The following is a 16,989-nucleotide window of genomic DNA, read 5'->3' on the forward strand; positions in this document are numbered from 1 at the left end:
GCAGACAAAAGGTGACATCATAGTTTGAGAGAGATCCTAATGATCAAAGTGATCAATTTAACTCCTGGTGAGTACATTGGCATCTTGTTATACAAATAATTGGAGGTTACAGGAGCACAATGACGATGAAAAAAAACAACAATATTTTATCACCTTCTTACAATTCAAATGACTAAAGTTACCTGAGAAAGATCTCACCTGATTTTAACCATAAATGCGACTCTTGTAAGTGATGTTTAACGCACTTGTGCAGAAACGTGTTCGGAATCGAACATGTTCTCTGCCTTAAATCCACATTTTATTAATGACAATAAACACACAAACAAGAAATATGTCGTGTATAGCACAGTACTTGCAAAATTCCTAAAATAAGTTCTTTACTTTTGGCCTATGTTGACCTTTTGGCCAATGTTTATCTCAAAAATAATTGGTGGTTGAATTCAATGACCTGACATGCAAATCCTCTTCAAATTTCAAGACAATCAGATGTAAATGGAGCATTTTAGAAATGACATGTACGTTGTTGACCTTTGTTGACCTTTTGGCCTAAGTTGACAAATAATAATTGGTGGTTGAGTTCAGTGACATGATGTGGAAATCTTCTTCAAATTTCAAGTCAATCAGATGAAAATTGACAATTTTAGAAATTTGGCCTATGTCGACCTTTTGGCCTATGTTGACCTCACAAATAATTGATGGTTACATTTACAGAACACATGTGCAAATCCTCTTCAAATTTCAAGTCAATCGGATGAAAATTGATAATTTTATAAATTAGGCTTATGTTGACCTTTTGACCTATGTTGACCTCAAAAATAATTGGTGGTTGAATTGAGTGACCTGATATGCAAATCCTGTTCATATTTCAAGTCAATTGGATGAAAATTGATGATTTTAGAAATCTGGCCTATGTCGACCTTTTGGCCTATATATATATATATATATATATTTTTTTTTTGTATACAAGATCGAGGCTCGTGAAAGAGCGAACATTAATCACACAGAAAGACCAACCGACACATAAAACATATAACATAGGGAGCGGTAGACAAGATGGGGAGAGAGGGGGAAGGACACAAACACAACATTTGAGAGCAGGGACCGAGAGACATGGAGACATCGAGAGATCTGAGAGAGGGCGAGGGCTTTGGGGGGGGGGGGGGGGGCGTGGGAAGGGGGCGGTGGGAGAGGTATAAAACATATGGACACTGCCAGGACTTCCAGGAAAGAAGTTGGAATTTCAAACAAGGTGGATCTGGGGTGAATTAGCGGGGGTAGAAAAGATCAAGGTTTTGGATGGGGGAAGATAAGAGATGGTGGTGAACAGCTGTTTTAAAGACCTGGAGGGAGGAGTGGGATTGAAGGGAGTGAGGGAGTTTGTTCCAGAGGCGGGAGAAAAGAGGAATGAAAGAGTGAAGGTGAGCAGAGAGCCGAGATTTCGGCAGTTTAACCATCAGAGGGTTGCTGGCAGATCTTGTGCGACCTGTAGGAATATTTGGGGGACAGAGCACAGAGAGAGCTGGGGGTGCAAGGCCGGAGAGGAGTCGGTAGAAGACAGAAAGACCACCTACCTGCCTGCGGTGAGTGAGTGAAAGGCCCTCAGAGATAGCTTCATCGCGGGAGATTCCAATAATTCTGAAAGCTTTGGTTTCAACAGCGTGAAGCCGAGCTAGGTGTGAGGCAGGAGCACCGGCCCATAGGGGAGAACAGTATTCCATTGAGCTGCGGCTGAAAGCCTTGTATGTGGTGAGGAGCTCAGGTGTGCCGAGGAAGGACTTCGCACGACGGAGGATGCCCAGTCGGCGACTGGCTTTGGAGGCCAGCTTGGAAATGTGGTTTTCCCAAGAAAGATCATGGCAGATAGTGAGACCCAAAATCTTGAGCCCAAAATGAGACCCAAAATGTTGACCTCACAAGTAATTGGTGGTTACATTTACAGAACACATGTGCAAATCCTCTTCAAATTTCAAGTCAATCGGATGAAAATTGATGATTTTAGAAATTTGGCCTATGTCCTGTATCCGATGCTCCCCCTTCCTCTTCCTTAACAGTATGGACCTCAAACATCCGGGGCCTTCGCTCAAACTTGTCTGATCTCTCCATACAGGTTGCTTCTGACAAACCAGACGTGATCTGCTTAACAGAAACTTTCCTCCTTCATGATGTCTCTAATTCCTTGGTATCTCTCCCAGGTTACTCCCTCCTCCGATATGATAGACCCAAGCCTCGTCCTGGAGGTGGGGTTGCTATCTTTAAAAAAAAACTCTCTTCCTCACTCGCCCTGCACTGCCCTCTCTCCACCTCACCCCCAGGAATACATTTGGCTACGGCTTCTCCTTCGCTCCCACCTTTTGTTCATATGTGTGTTGTACCGTCCACCAAACAGTGATGACTCCATCTACATCTCACTGTCTGAGAATATGGACCAACTTCTATCTACCCATCCCAACTCTCTCTTCCTCATATGTGGTGATTTCAATTGTCACCATGCCAGTTGGCTGGGTGTGGGTACCTCTCTCACCAGCCATGGCTCTTCAGCAAAGGACTTCTGCGACTCACTGGGACTGACACAATCTGTCAATTTCCCGACCCGGATTTCAGTCAACGGAGCATCTTCTCTTCTGGGCTTGGTTATGACTAACTTCCCTGAAAATGTCTGCTGCTCTTCTTCTGCTCCAATCGGCTCTTCTGATCATGTGCTTGTTAAAGTGGACATCTCTCTGACCATTCTCAGAGAGCCTCCTCAGCGTCGACGAGTCTGGCATTTCACTCAGGCCAACTGGCACGGTCTTCAAGCAGCCATCAATCATCTGGACTGGTCTCCCATCTCTACCGCCTCTGACATCAACTCATCCTGGGAATTCGTCCAAAGTAAATTGCTCTCTCTCATGCACAGATTTATCCCATCTCGTCTTCAGTTGTCATACCCTTCCTCCCATCCATGGTACCCGGAATCTTGTGGTGAGGCTATTGCCCAGAAACAACTTGCTTTCGTCTCCTGGAAAGCAAATCCAACGGAAGGAAATCTCATTTCCTTTCACAAAGCCCGAAACAAGTGTGTGTCCACCCTCAGGAGAGCCAGGAAACAATATCTCTCCGTTCTCAGGACCGAACTCTCTTATCTGTCTCCCTCTTCCAAATCCTGGTGGCGTCTGGTCAAATCTGTTTCTGGTGTTTGTTCCTCCTCCATCCCCTCCCTCACCTCAAATGGCCACACGGCTGACTCCGCACGTGAAAAAGCGGCTTGCCTCAACTCTGTGTTTGCCTCTAAATCTTGTGTCCCAAACCCATCCCTCTCTGTACCCACCGTACCCAGTCGTACCCAGCTGCTCCTGGACTCTGTGTCCTTTCCTCCTGACAAGGTGGAAAAGTTTCTGTCAACCCTCGACTCGGATTCTGCAACTGGACCTGACGGTATCAGCCCACGGGTCCTAAAATCCTGTTCTTCCGCTCTTTCACTCCCTCTCTCTGTTCTCTTCACCCTCTCTTTTGCTCAAGGTCATCTTCCATCTGCTTGGAAATCTGCCAACATCACCGCTTTGCAAAAAAAGGTGCAAAAACAGATCCCAGCAACTACAGACCAATCAGCCTTCTCCCAATTATCAGCAAAGTCATGGAATCCATCATTGCTTCAGATATGAAATCTTTCCTCTTCTCCAATGGCTTGATCTCTGATCATCAATTTGGTTTCAGACCTGGACACTCTACTCTGGACATGCTGCTTCTGCTTTCCCAACAATGGATGGAGGTCCTCAATGCCAAACAGGAAATTAGAGCAGTCTCCCTTGACATATCACGTGCCTTCGATACGGTCTGGCACCCCGCTCTGCTCACCAAACTCTCCTCTTTTGGTATCCATGGAAATCTCCACGCATGGCTGGCGGACTTCCTCTCTAGTCGTAGTCAACGTGTGGCCCTGAATGGGTTTCTCTCATCTCCTCTTACTGTTCAGGCTGGAGTTCCACAAGGCAGTGTTCTGGGCCCTGTGCTTTTTCTGGTCTTCATCAATGATCTCTCTGACTCTCTTGAAAATCCTCTGTATCTCTTTGCTGATGACTCTACTCTCTGTCGCTCCATTCTTCATCCCTCAGATCGGCAGTCTGCAGCCTCCTCACTCTCTGCAGACCTGGACAAAATCACAGACTAGGCAAACAAGTGGAACATGTCTTTCAATCCTGACAAATCTCACACTCTTACGATGTCTCTCCGAAAAGACCGACTGGACAACCCTCCCATCCACTTTCTGAATAATCCTCTCCAAGAAGTTCTGTCACTCAAGCTTTTGGGTCTCACTATGTGCCATGATCTTTCCTGGGAAAACCACATTTCAAATCTGGCCTCCAAAGCCAGTCGCCGACTGGGCATCTTCCGTCGTGCGAAGTCCTTCCTTGGCACACCTGAGCTCCTCACCACATACAAGGCTTTCATCCGCAGCTCAATGGAATACTGCTCTCCCCTCTGGGCTGGTGCTCCTGCCTCACACCTAGCTCGTCTTCACGCTGTTGAAACCAAAGCATTCAGAATCATTGGAATCTCCCACGATGAAGCTAACTCGAAGGGCCTCTCACTCACTCACCGCAGGCAGGTTGGTGGTCTTTCCGTCTTCTACCGACTCCTCTCTGGCCTTGCCCCCCCCCCCCCCCAGCTCTCTCTGGGCTCTGTCCCGCAAATATTCCTACAGGTCGCACAAGATCTGCCTGCAACCCTCTTATGGTCAAACTGCCAAAATCAAGACTCTCTGCTCACCTTCACTCCTTCATTCCTCTTTTCTCCAGCCTCTGGAACAAACTCGCTCACTCTCTTCAATCCCACTCCACCCTCCAGGTCTTTAAAACAGCTGTTCACCACCATCTCTTATCTTCCCCCATCCAAAACCTTGATCTTTTCTACCCCCACTAATTTCACCCCAATTCCACTTTTTTGAAATACCAACTTCTGTCCTGGAAGTCCTTGGTGTCCTTGTGTTTTATACTTCTCCCCCCCCCCCCCCCCCTTCCCACGCCTCCTCCCCTCAAGCCCTCTCCCTTCCACACATCTCCCTGCTCTCAAATGTTGTGTTTGTGTGCTTCCCCTTCTCTCCCCATCTTGTCTTCCGCTCCCTCTTTTTATATATTTTGTTTGTCTGGTTGATTTGTTTGTGAAGTAAATGTTAGCTCTTTCACGAGCCTCGATTCAGTATACAAAAAAAAAATAAAAAAAAATGGCGACCTTTTGACCGATGTTGACCTCACAAGTAATTGGTGGTTACATTTACAGAAGACATGTGCAAATCCTCTTCAAATTTCAAGTCAATCGGATGAAAATTGATAATTTCTTAAATTCGGCTTATGTTGACCTTTTGACCTATGTTGACCTCAAAAATAATTGGTGGTTGAATTGAGTGACCTCATATGCAAATCCTCTTCAAATTTCAAGTCAATCAGATGAAAATTGATAATTTCATAAATTAGGCTTATGTTGACCTTTTGACCGATGTTGACCTCAAAAATAATTGGTGGTTGAATTGAGTGACCTCATATGCAAATCCTATTCACATTTCAAGTCAATTGGATGGAAATTGATGATTTCAGAAATTTGACAAAGTTGTTGAACCTTGGCCTATGTTGACCTTTTCACCTTTTGACCTCCAAATCAATACGATTCTTGCTTATGACAAACTCTACCATTTGGTGGAGTTTCGTGAAGATCGGTTTAAAATTGTGACCTGTAGGTGAGTGACAAACAGACAGAAAAACACACACGATCAACCGATATATTTGAAAAACCTTCGATTTTTGCAAGTAATGACGTCACATATGTCCTTGAAGCAGTGGTCTTTATGTAAAAAAAAAAACAACTGAATGACAACAAACCAATGGTGTTTGATTCATAGATATTAAACCCATGACATCACACATTAATGTTAAGCTCGAAGTAGCCCACGTGAACACCTTGGGATGGAGGAAAGAACAAAGCCAAGGGTGAGGGAGCAAGAATCCGTGGACATGAACACCTTGCAGGTATCCAATGTCGATGTAATCCGATGTTTTAAGAGTGGCCTACCTGCGTTAGACCTGCCACCATGACACCATTGATGAAAGCAATATCCACTTTCAGGAGCAACAGCAACATTGCTCATAGTAGGAGTGGGGAGTAGTGGGGGGCAGGAGAGAGAGCCAACTCGCCAAGGTGGAAACAAACAAGGTGGCTGCCAGCAGGTGCCTTCTGTGAGTTGTCTAGGTTTCTGTGAGCTGTCTACGATTCTGTTAGCTGTCTACGTTTCTGTGAGTTGTCTACATTTCTGTGAGCTGCCTACGCTTCTGTGAGCTGCCTACGTTTCTGTGAGGTGTCTATGTCTCTGTGAGCTGTCTACATTTCTGTGAGCTGTCTACGTTTCTGTGAGGTGCCTACATCTCTGCGAGGTGTCTACGTCTCTGTGAGTTGTCTACATTTCTGTGAGGTGCCTACATCTCTGCGAGGTGTCTACGTCTCTGTGAGCTGCCTACGTTTCTGTGAGGTGTCTATGTCTCTGTGAGCTGTCTACGTTTCTGTGAGCTGTCTACGTTTCTGTGAGGTGCCTACATCTCTGCGAGGTGTCTACGTCTCTGTGAGCTGCCTACGTTTCTGTGAGGTGTCTATGTCTCTGTGAGCTGTCTACGTTTCTGTGAGGTGCCTACATCTCTGCGAGGTGTCTACGTCTCTGTGAGTTGTCTACATTTCTGTAAGCTGTCTACATTTCTGTGAGCTGTCTACGTCTCTGAGCTGTCTATGTTTCTGTGAGTTGTATACGTTTCTGTGAGCTGTCTACATTTCTGTGAGCTGTCTACATTTCTGTGAGCTCTCTACATTTCTGTGAGCTGTCTACGTCTCTGTGAGCTGTCTATGTCTCTGTGAGCTGTCTACGCTTTTGTGAGCTGTCTGTTTCTGTGAGCTGTCTACGTCTGTGAGTTGTCTACGTTTCTGTGAGTTGTCTACATTTCTGTGAGCTGGCTACGTCTCTGTGAGCTGGCTACGTCTCTGTGAGCTGGCTACGTCTGTGAGCTGTCTATGTTTCTGTGAGTTATCTACGTTTCAACATAAACAAATCACACGAATTTCTTAATTTTCAACCATAAGAGATTCAAATTTCAAACTGGCTGCACACTATCGATGAGTCTCAGATCACCAGATGTGCCATATGGAGGTTACATTTATGGATTCCTGGCAGGATGGGCAGAAAGATAGCTCCCGTTATATACTGGTACTTACCTTTTGAGTTTTCAAGTCTGGGTTTTATATACCATCACCTATTGCTTCCCTGGAAAGGTGTTGGGATCACCAAGTGCACCATCCTCCGGGGACACGTTAGGCCGGGCATCTCATCTACTAGTGTTCGATGGTGGACCTTAAATGGACCAACCCAACAGTGTCTTGTGAAAAATGTGGGTCCTGACCGAGTGTATGAAAAATGTGGGCACTACCCATGTTCCTGCCCTAATGTATTTAGACCTGGCCAAATTCCATGTTCCTGCCCTAGTGTATTTAGACCTGGCCAAATTCCATGTTCCTGCTCTCGTGTATTTAGACCTGGCCAAATTCCATGTTCCTGCTCTGATGTATTTAGACCTGGCCAAATTCCATGTTCCTGCTCTAGTGTATTTAGACCTGGCCAAATTCCATGTTCCTGCCCTAGTGTATTTAGACCCGGCCAAATTCCATGTTCCTGCTCTGATGTATTTAGACCTGGCCAAATTCCATGTTCCTGCCCGAGTGTATTTAGACCCGGCCAAATTCCATGTTCCTGCCCTAGTGTATTTAGACCCGGCCAAATTCCATGTTCCTGCTCTGATGTATTTAGACCTGGCCAAATTCCATGTTCCTGCCCTAATGTATTTAGACCTGGCCAAATTCCATGTTCCTGCTCTCGTGTATTTAGACCTGGCCAAATTCCATGTTCCTGCTCTGATGTATTTAGACCTGGCCAAATTCCATGTTCCTGCTCTGATGTATTTAGACCTGGCCAAATTCCATGTTCCTGCTCTAGTGTATTTAGACCTGGCCAAATTCCATGTTCCTGCCCTAGTGTATTTAGACCCGGCCAAATTCCATGTTCCTGCTCTGATGTATTTAGACCTGGCCAAATTCCATGTTCCTGCCCGAGTGTATTTAGACCCGGCCAAATTCCATGTTCCTGCTCTAGTGTATTTAGACCTGGCCAAATTCCATGTTCCTGCTCTAGTGTATTTAGACCTGGCCAAATTCCATGTTCCTGCTCTGATGTATTTAGACCTGGCCAAATTCCATGTTCCTGCCCGAGTGAAGGAAGGACATTGCTTCAGCGGCACAGCAGTGCCTCATTGATGATGTGACCAGGACAAATTTATAACTGTATATAATAATACAAATTAGAGATACTGTCTTACAAGTCCTGTAGACCAAAGTACACCCTCGAACACGCATTAGTTAGAGGGAAATGGTGGGATTTTCTCATTATGATGTCACATATAGCATAAGTTAATGAAAATAAAATTTATTTAGTGCATTGAAATCCTGATTTGTTTTCCTTTAAATTGGATAACAGCGAAATTGCGAATATACTCCCAGCTGAAGCAACCCTGACTTAATATTATTGATGCAATTTAATTAAATAAGTGGAGTGTGTGAAACGCCCCCTTCTGGGCATCATGGCACAATTGTCAGAAGTGTCAAAAAATGGTGACCAGAGAAGTCAGAGAGTTATAAAACCACATGTACATAATATATGAATGTATGTGTACATATGTATGTGTTTAATTAAGTATGCATGTATTTATGTATGTATAAACAATGTATGTATGTATAATGTATCTATGTATGTGTGTATATGCATGTGTATGTATGTATGTATAATGTATGTATGTACATATTATGTATGTACATTGTATGTATGTATAATGTATGTATGTGCATTGTGTGTATGTATAATGTATGTACATAAAATGTATGTATGTATGTATGTACATTGTATGTATGTATGTATGTACATTGTATGTATGTATGTATGTACATTGTATGTATGTATGTATATGTATAATGTATGTATGTATGTGCATTGTATGTATGTATAATGTATGTACATAAGATGTATGTATGTATGTATGTATGTATAATGAATGTATGCACAGTATGTATAATGTATGTATGTGTGTATGTATGCATGTATGTATGTACAGTATGTATAATGCATGTATGTATGTACAGTATGTATAATGTATATGTTTGTATGAATATGAATGTGTGTATGTATGTGTATGTATGTACGTGTATGTATATATGTATGTATGTACAGTACGTATAATGTATGTGTGTTTGTATGTACAGTACGTATAATGTATACGTTTGTATGAATATGAATGTGTGTATGTATGTGCATGTATGTATGTATGAGTGAGTGTATCAATAAACCATGCATGCATACATGTATATATGTGAGCATGCATGTACTGTATTTTAACATATGAACATTTAATTCATTATAAATACAACACAGCTCATTTATCAAAGGACATAAATATTCTTAGTGGTCGTCCATATGTTACATAATAAATATATATATTTTTGGCAGTTTAAGTGAATAACCTCCAACCTCCCCTCGCCGTCTTACGCCTCCATTCTACACTCCCCCACTGCTCCATAACAATGCGCCAAAGACCCCCGACAATGATTAGAAAACACTTTGTGAGAAAACTCCCCAAGCAAGCAAGTTTGTATGTGTGAATACACGTACGTATGTGTGTGTCCACACACGTACACACACGTACACACACACACACACACACACACACACGTACACACACACACACACACACACACACACACACACACACACACACACCAACATACACACAAACACCCAAAATCTTTTATGTTTCAATGATTTCAAGAATAAATTTCCAAAACGATTTTCTGTACTAACATGTAATAAAAATGACAGAACATCCAGTCATCTTTTCACATCAGTGGGATTGTCAAATACTACAATATTTGTGTCGGCTACAGTTTGGAACTGGCTACTCAGTTAAGGAAAAAAGAAGAAGGACGCATTGGTTTTGGGGTAATCAGACGGAAAACCAAACATTGCTTTGGAGTCATCAAAAGGAACCCCAAGAAGAACGAGCAAAGATGGAGTCATCAGAAGGAACCAGAAGAAGTAAAGAGCAAAGTTGGAGTCATCAGAAGGAACCAGAAGAAGAAAAGAGCAAAGATGGAGTCATCAGGTGGAACCAGAAGAAGTAAAGAGCAAAGAAGGAGTTATCAGGAAGAACCGCAAGAAGTAAAGAGCAAAGAAGGAGTTATCAGGAAGAACCGCAAGAAGTAAAGAGCAACGATGGATTCATCAGGTGGAACCAGAAGAAGTAAAGAGCAAAGAAGGAGTTATCAGGAAGAACCGCAAGAAGTAAAGAGCAAAGATGGGGTCATCAGGTGGAACCGCAATAAGTAAAGAACAAAGATGGAGTCATCAGGAGGAACCAGAAGAAGTAAAGAGCAAAGATGGAGTTATCAGGTGGAACCCAATAAGTAAAGAACAAAGTTGGAGTCATCAGGAGGAACCAGAAGAAGTAAAGAGCAACGATGGAGTTATCAGGTGGAACCGCAAGAAGTAAAGAACAAAGTTGGAGTCATCAGGAGGAACCAGAAGAAGTAAAGAGCAAAGATGGAGTTATCAGGAGGAACCAGAAGAAGTAAAGAGCAAAGATGGAGTTTTCAGGAGGAACCAGAAGAAATACAGAGCAAAGATGGAGTCATCAGGAGGAACCAGAAGAAGTAAAGAGCAAAGATGGAGTTTTCAGGAGGAACCAGAAGAAATAAAGAGCAAAGATGGAGTTATCAGGAGGAACCAGAAGAAGTAAAGAGCAAAGATGAAGTTTTCAGGAGGAACCAGAAGAAATAAAGAACAAAGTTGGAGTCATCAGGAGGAACCAGAAGAAGTAAAGAGCAAAGATGGAGTTTTCAGGAGGAACCAGAAGAAATAAAGAGCAAAGATGGAGTTATCAGGAGGAACCTGGATAGGATTCGGATTTCAGCCTCTCCTCTACTTCCCTCAAACCCATCCACGTGCAGCCATGTGAGTCTTACAGAAAACTTTCTGCAAGAATTCACTTCTCCTTGGACAGATTGATTTAAAAAATCGAGAAAAAAAGAAAAAACAAGAATTACATTGAATAAAGGCAAATGTGAAAAAGTAGAAAGAAATGTGAAAGGAACAAAGAACAAAGATGTCGGAAGGAACCCGGATAGATAGATTTCAGCAGTTACTCTCCACGCTCAAACATAGCAACAGGAACAAACTAACTTGCTTTTTTCCCCGTGCTATCACTCCATATGGAGTACTATTGTACCACAGGATTGATATAAATATATACAGATACATTATGTACATTGTATAATTAATGTATACTCGTACATATACAGTGCCTATAGAACGCCTACACCCCGTTTCAAAATGTTCACCTTTTGTTTCCTTATAGCCTGAAATTAAATTGCATTAAATCAGACTTTTTCCACCTTTATTTACACATCGTAACCCACAACTTCCAAGTGAAAAACAAATTCTACAACTTCAGAAAATTAATTTAAAATACAAAACTAGAATTTGGGGGTAGAGGGGCAAATGGGGGTAAAGGCACTGTTGTCTCGAAGCAGACTAGTTGACCCCTCCCAGCCCTTTTTGTTCTGTGAAGAGACAACTTTTTACATTTGTCTTGTTTCAGTCCAAGGGGTTGGTTGTTCTGCTTTTGTTTTCTTTGTGTAGCCCCCACCTCGAGTGGCCTTCTGGCTTTGTGGCGGGCAATATGCCCCACAACCCCCCCCCCCCCCCCCATATGGATAATTTCATTGGAGTCCACCTGTGGCCAATTCAATTGATTGGACATTATTTAGAAAGAAACACACCTTTCTACATGAGGTCCCACAGGGGATGTCAGAGCAGAAACTCTACCATGAAGTCCAAGGAACTGCCCGTAGAACTCCGAGATAGAATTGTGAGGAGGCCTAGACCTGGGAAAGGGTATTAAACAATTTCTAGTGTTAAAATTTCCCAACAGCACAATGAGCTCCATCATTAGGAAATGGAAAGAATATGAAACTACCAAGACTCTTCTACCCAAACTACCCAGCTTGTCATCCGACCAAACTGAGCAACCAGGCAAGAAGCACATTGCTCATGGAGATGACCAAGAACCCAATGACCACTCTGACAGAATTACAGAGTCCCTTGGCTGAGATGGGAAAACCTACACAGTATTGACTCAGGGGGTTGAATACTTACGTAAATTAGATATCTCTATTTTTCATTTTTCATTATTTTGTAAATATTTTGAAAAATAAATTCCATTTTGACATTATGGGGTATAAGTGTAGATCTGTGACAAAAACTCAATTTAATCTATTTTAAATTCAGATTGTAGCACAACAAAAATGAATGAATGATCGTTTTAAGGCCATTTTCCCCCACTAGAGCAGGGGTTAGCCTTGCCGGCCCCATGACAATCATGGTTCCCTGTTTGAGGCAATGTTTTTATGGCTGGATGCCCTTCCTGACACCAACCCTTAGTCGCCTCTTACGATGCGCAGGGATACGGTGTACCTATTCTAAATCCGGGTACATACCAGGATCATTCATCCCAGCAAGCTGGTACTCAATTTGCCGACCTCGGAAGGATGACAGGCTGAGTCAACCCCCCTGGCGTTAATTCAGCAACCAACCGGGATTCAAACTCAGGATCCTAGGATCCCAAGCCTGCGCCCTAACCGCTAAGCCAACACCACACTATTCAGATTCAGATTGTAGCACAACAAAATGTGAAAAAATTCAAGGGGTGTGAATACTTTCTTTAGGCCATATATACAGTGCCTTATTGATGATCTGAAGGCCTACATTGCAACACCTGACAGAAACTGGCGAAGTACAAGACAAGAAAAGGTCAGAAAGAACCTCCCTAAGGCAAGACAAGCGCTTGAAGTTGGGTATCTTGCATGATCAAAGGAAAATCAAGTCTCCATGGCATAGCTGCAGCAAGGAAACCACCGCTGAGACCATCGAATAAGGTGAAAAAGACTGATGTTTGCAAGGTGACACCAAGTTTGGGTGACTGAACAATGGAAACGGGTTTCTGTACTGATGAATCTGAGTTTAAACTCTGGATCTAAGAGACGCCAGCTCGTATGCCGAAAACCTGGAGAATATTACGATACGCAATGTTTGCAGCCTGCTGTGAATAACGGGGGAGGCTCGGTGACTGTCTGGGGTTGGATCTCAGCTTTTGGTGTGGAGAAACTTGTTAAAATCAAGGGATGCTAACAAATGAGAAGTACAAGCAGATACTGCAGCACCATGAATTTCCTCGTGAAAATCGTTTAATGAGAAAATAATTCATTTTCCAACAAGATAATGATCCAAAACACATGTCCAACACAGTAAAACAGTAATTGGAGAACAAGGTTACAGCTGGTATGCTCCAAGTATTAGAATGGTCACACCCGAGTCTGGACATGAGTCCCATCGAGGTCATATAGGATTACCTGGAGACACGGCTTGTTTAGGAAGTCTTAAGCTGTGGAACGGAGCTTGTGCGACCCTGGTCAGCTGTGGGCATGGCTGCAAGTAGCAGCAGCAACTGCTTGTCTATGGAGGATTAACCCCAATGCCTCTCACGTACAAGTCCCTCAGCTCAGCCAATGTCTCAGCTAAGCTCCCTTGGCATTTCCGCCTCTCTCCTGACCCCCAATCCCTGCTGAGTTCAATATGCCTTTTTATACACTCGTCCCCACCGGGGTATCATGATGCATTTAACCCTTCCCTGCTTGGCTGCCATTGGTCTGTCACACGGTCCGTGTGCTGATATTTGACCCAGATGGAGCTCACAGCCAGGGGTCGAGGTTGCGGTGTTTTCCTACAAGAACTTTTGCCAATGGCCTATCAGCACACTTAACACAACATTTAGGACAGATTACAAAGGTGAGAACATTAAAAAGTATATGAAGTGAAAGCGGTTTTAGACACACGTGATGAAGGTGGACAACAGCTTTCCACCCATAAAACAAAGCATATTCCATATCACAATGAAATTACCTCAAGCTTATTTTAATACATGCCACATATGAAATAACTATCACTATATTATGCAAAGTTACCTCCAAGAAGGCATTCCCACAACAATCTATATATAATGGAGGGAAAGTGTGTATGTACAGTATGCATCATCGACTACTCAAAGAGGATTTCTCCAAGGAAGCTGAAACTTTCAGGGTTCAATGAGGGCACACTGAAGTTGGGTCCATGCAATTTCATTTTATTCCATCAAGTTCTGTCCGATCGAGATCGACCCGATGATGATTGAAAAAAAAAGACTTCGTCCATCTTGGCATTTTCTTCCTTTTGGAGGGAGCGGGGGAGGTCACAATTTCTCAAAAAATAAAATACGGACCCCTAATTCAAGAAATGCTTTTCATGAGGAACGATTGTCAATGTGAGGAACGATTGGCACAAGATCGAAATCTGTGGCGACGGATCATCATTATGGAACAGATGGCAGGACAGGAAGCATCAGTCGCTGCTCCTGTGTCAACGCCTTAGATAGATAGATAGATAGATAGATAGATAGATAGATAGATAGATAGATGGATAGATAGATAGAATTTAAGAAAATGTCAAAAATAAAATTTACAGGAGATGGTTGATTTAGTGGGGGCGGAGCTATTCAGATCTTCAAAGTATTGACTACTTTGGCTGTAATTCCTGGAAAAAAAAGAATAGAAGATATATTTTGAGAAAATATATTGTTTGCAGAAAAATAAAATGCAATTCAAACAAGTGCATCACGATGCCAAGAAAAAGCCAAAAGCAGCACAACAAGAATGAGATTGGATTCCATTCATCACGATGTAAGAGAGGTATCAACAAGAATCGGCCGAGCAATGTGAGGATGCGATACAGAGCCATCAACAAGAATCGGCTGAGCAATGTGAGGATGCGATACAGAGCCATCAACAAGAATCGGCCGAGCAATGTGAGGATGCGAAAGAGCCATCAACAAGAATCGGCCGAGCAACGTGAGGATGCGATACAGCGCCATCAACAAGAATCGGCCGAGCAACGTGAGGATGCGATACAGAGCCATCATCAGGAATCGGCTGAGCAATGTGAGGATGTGATACAGAGCCATCAACAAGAATCGGCCGAGCAAAGTGAGGATGCGATACAGAGCCATCAACAAGAATCGGCCGAGCAACGTGAGGATGTGATCCAGAGCCATCAACAAGAATCGGCTGAGCAATGTGAGGATGCGATACAAAGTCATCAACAAGAATCGGCCGAGCAACGTGTGGATGCGATAGTCATCAACAAGAATCGGCTGAGCAATGTGAGGATGTGATACAAAGTCATCAACAAGAATCGGCCGAGCAACGTGTGGATGCGATAGTCATCAACAAGAATCGGCTGAGCAACGTGAGGATGTGATAAAGAGCCATCAACAAGAATCCTCTTCCCTCAGATCGGCAGTCTGCAGCCTCCTCACTCTCTGAAGACCTGGACAAAATCACAGACTGGTCAAACAAGTGGAACATGTCTTTCAATCCTGACAAATCTCACACTCTTACTATGTCTCTCCGAAAAGATCGACTGGACAACCCTCCCATCTACTTTCTCAACAATCCTCTCCAAGAAGTTCTGTCGCTCAAGCTTTTGGGTCTCACTATCTGCCATGATCTTTCTTGGGAAAACCACATCTCCAAGCTGGCCTCCAAAGCCAGTCGCCGACTGGGCATCCTCCGTCATGCGAAGTCCTTCCTCGGCACACCTGAGCTCCTCACCACATACAAGGCTTTCATCCGCAGCTCAATGGAATACTGTTCTCCCCTATGGGCCGGTGCTCCTGCCTCACACCTAGCTCGGCTTCACGCTGATGAAACCAAAGCTTTCAGAATCATTGGAATCTCCCGTGATGAAGCTATCTCCGAGGGCCTTTCACTCTCACCGCAGACAGGTAGGTGGTCTTTTTGTCTTCTACCGACTCCTCTCCGGCCTTGCTCCCCCAGCTCTCTCTGTGCTTTGTCCCCCAAATATTCCTACAGGTCGCACAAGATCTGCCAGCAACCCTATGATGGTTAAACTGCCGAAATCTCGGCTCTCTGCTCACCTTCACTCTTTCATTCCTCTTTTCTCCCGCCTCTGGAACAAACTCCCACACTCCCTTCAATCCCACTCCTCCCTCCAGGTCTTTAAAACAGCTGTTCACCACCATCTCTTATCTTTCCCCATCCAAAACCTTGATCTTTTCTACCCCCACTAATTCACCCCAGATCCACCTTGTTTGAAATTCCAACTTCTTTCCTGGAAGTCCCGGCAGTGTCCATATGTTTTATACCTCTCCCAGCCCCCACCCCCCCCTTCCCATGCCTCTCCCCCCAAAGCCCTCTCCCTCCCACAGATCGCTCGATGTCCCTGCTCTCAGATGTTGTGTTTGTGTTCCTCCCCCTCTCGCCCCATCTTGTCTACCGCTCCCCATGTTATATGTTTTATGTGTCGGTTTGTCTTTCTGTGTGATTAATGTTCGCTCTTTCACGAGCCTCGATCTTGTATACAAAAAAAAAAAAAATTAAAAAAATGTGAGGATGCGATGCAGAGCCATCAACAAGAATCGGCCGAGCAATGTGAGGATGCGATAGAGCCATCAACAAGAATCGGCCGAGCAATGTGAGGATGCGATAGAGCCATCAACAAGAATCGGCTGAGGAACGTGAGGATGCGATACAGAGCCATCAACAAGAATCGGCTGAGCAACGTGAGGATGCGATACAGAGCCATCAACAATAATCGGCCGAGCAATGTGAGGATGTGATTCAGAGTCATCAACAAGAATCGGCTGAGCAATGTGAGGATGCGAAACAGGGCCATCAACAAGAATCGGCTGAGCAATGTGAGGATGCGATACAGAGCCATCAACAAGAATCGGCCGAGCAACGTGAGGATGCGATACAGAGCCATCAACA

The 16,989-nt window shown here is 43.8% G+C and overlaps 1 protein-coding gene across 3 annotated transcripts in view; it reads right to left on the reverse strand.

Annotated features, from left to right (window-relative positions):
- The window catches only part of LOC144892887 (uncharacterized), a 310,345-nt gene that overhangs the window by 23,744 nt on the left and 269,612 nt on the right, over positions 1–16,989 (reverse strand). The window lies entirely within an intron of this gene.

This window comes from Myxine glutinosa, chromosome 7 (assembly GCF_964187855.1).
Source record: "Myxine glutinosa chromosome 7, kmMyxGlut1.1, whole genome shotgun sequence".
NCBI classification, from domain to species: Eukaryota; Metazoa; Chordata; class Myxini; order Myxiniformes; family Myxinidae; genus Myxine; species Myxine glutinosa.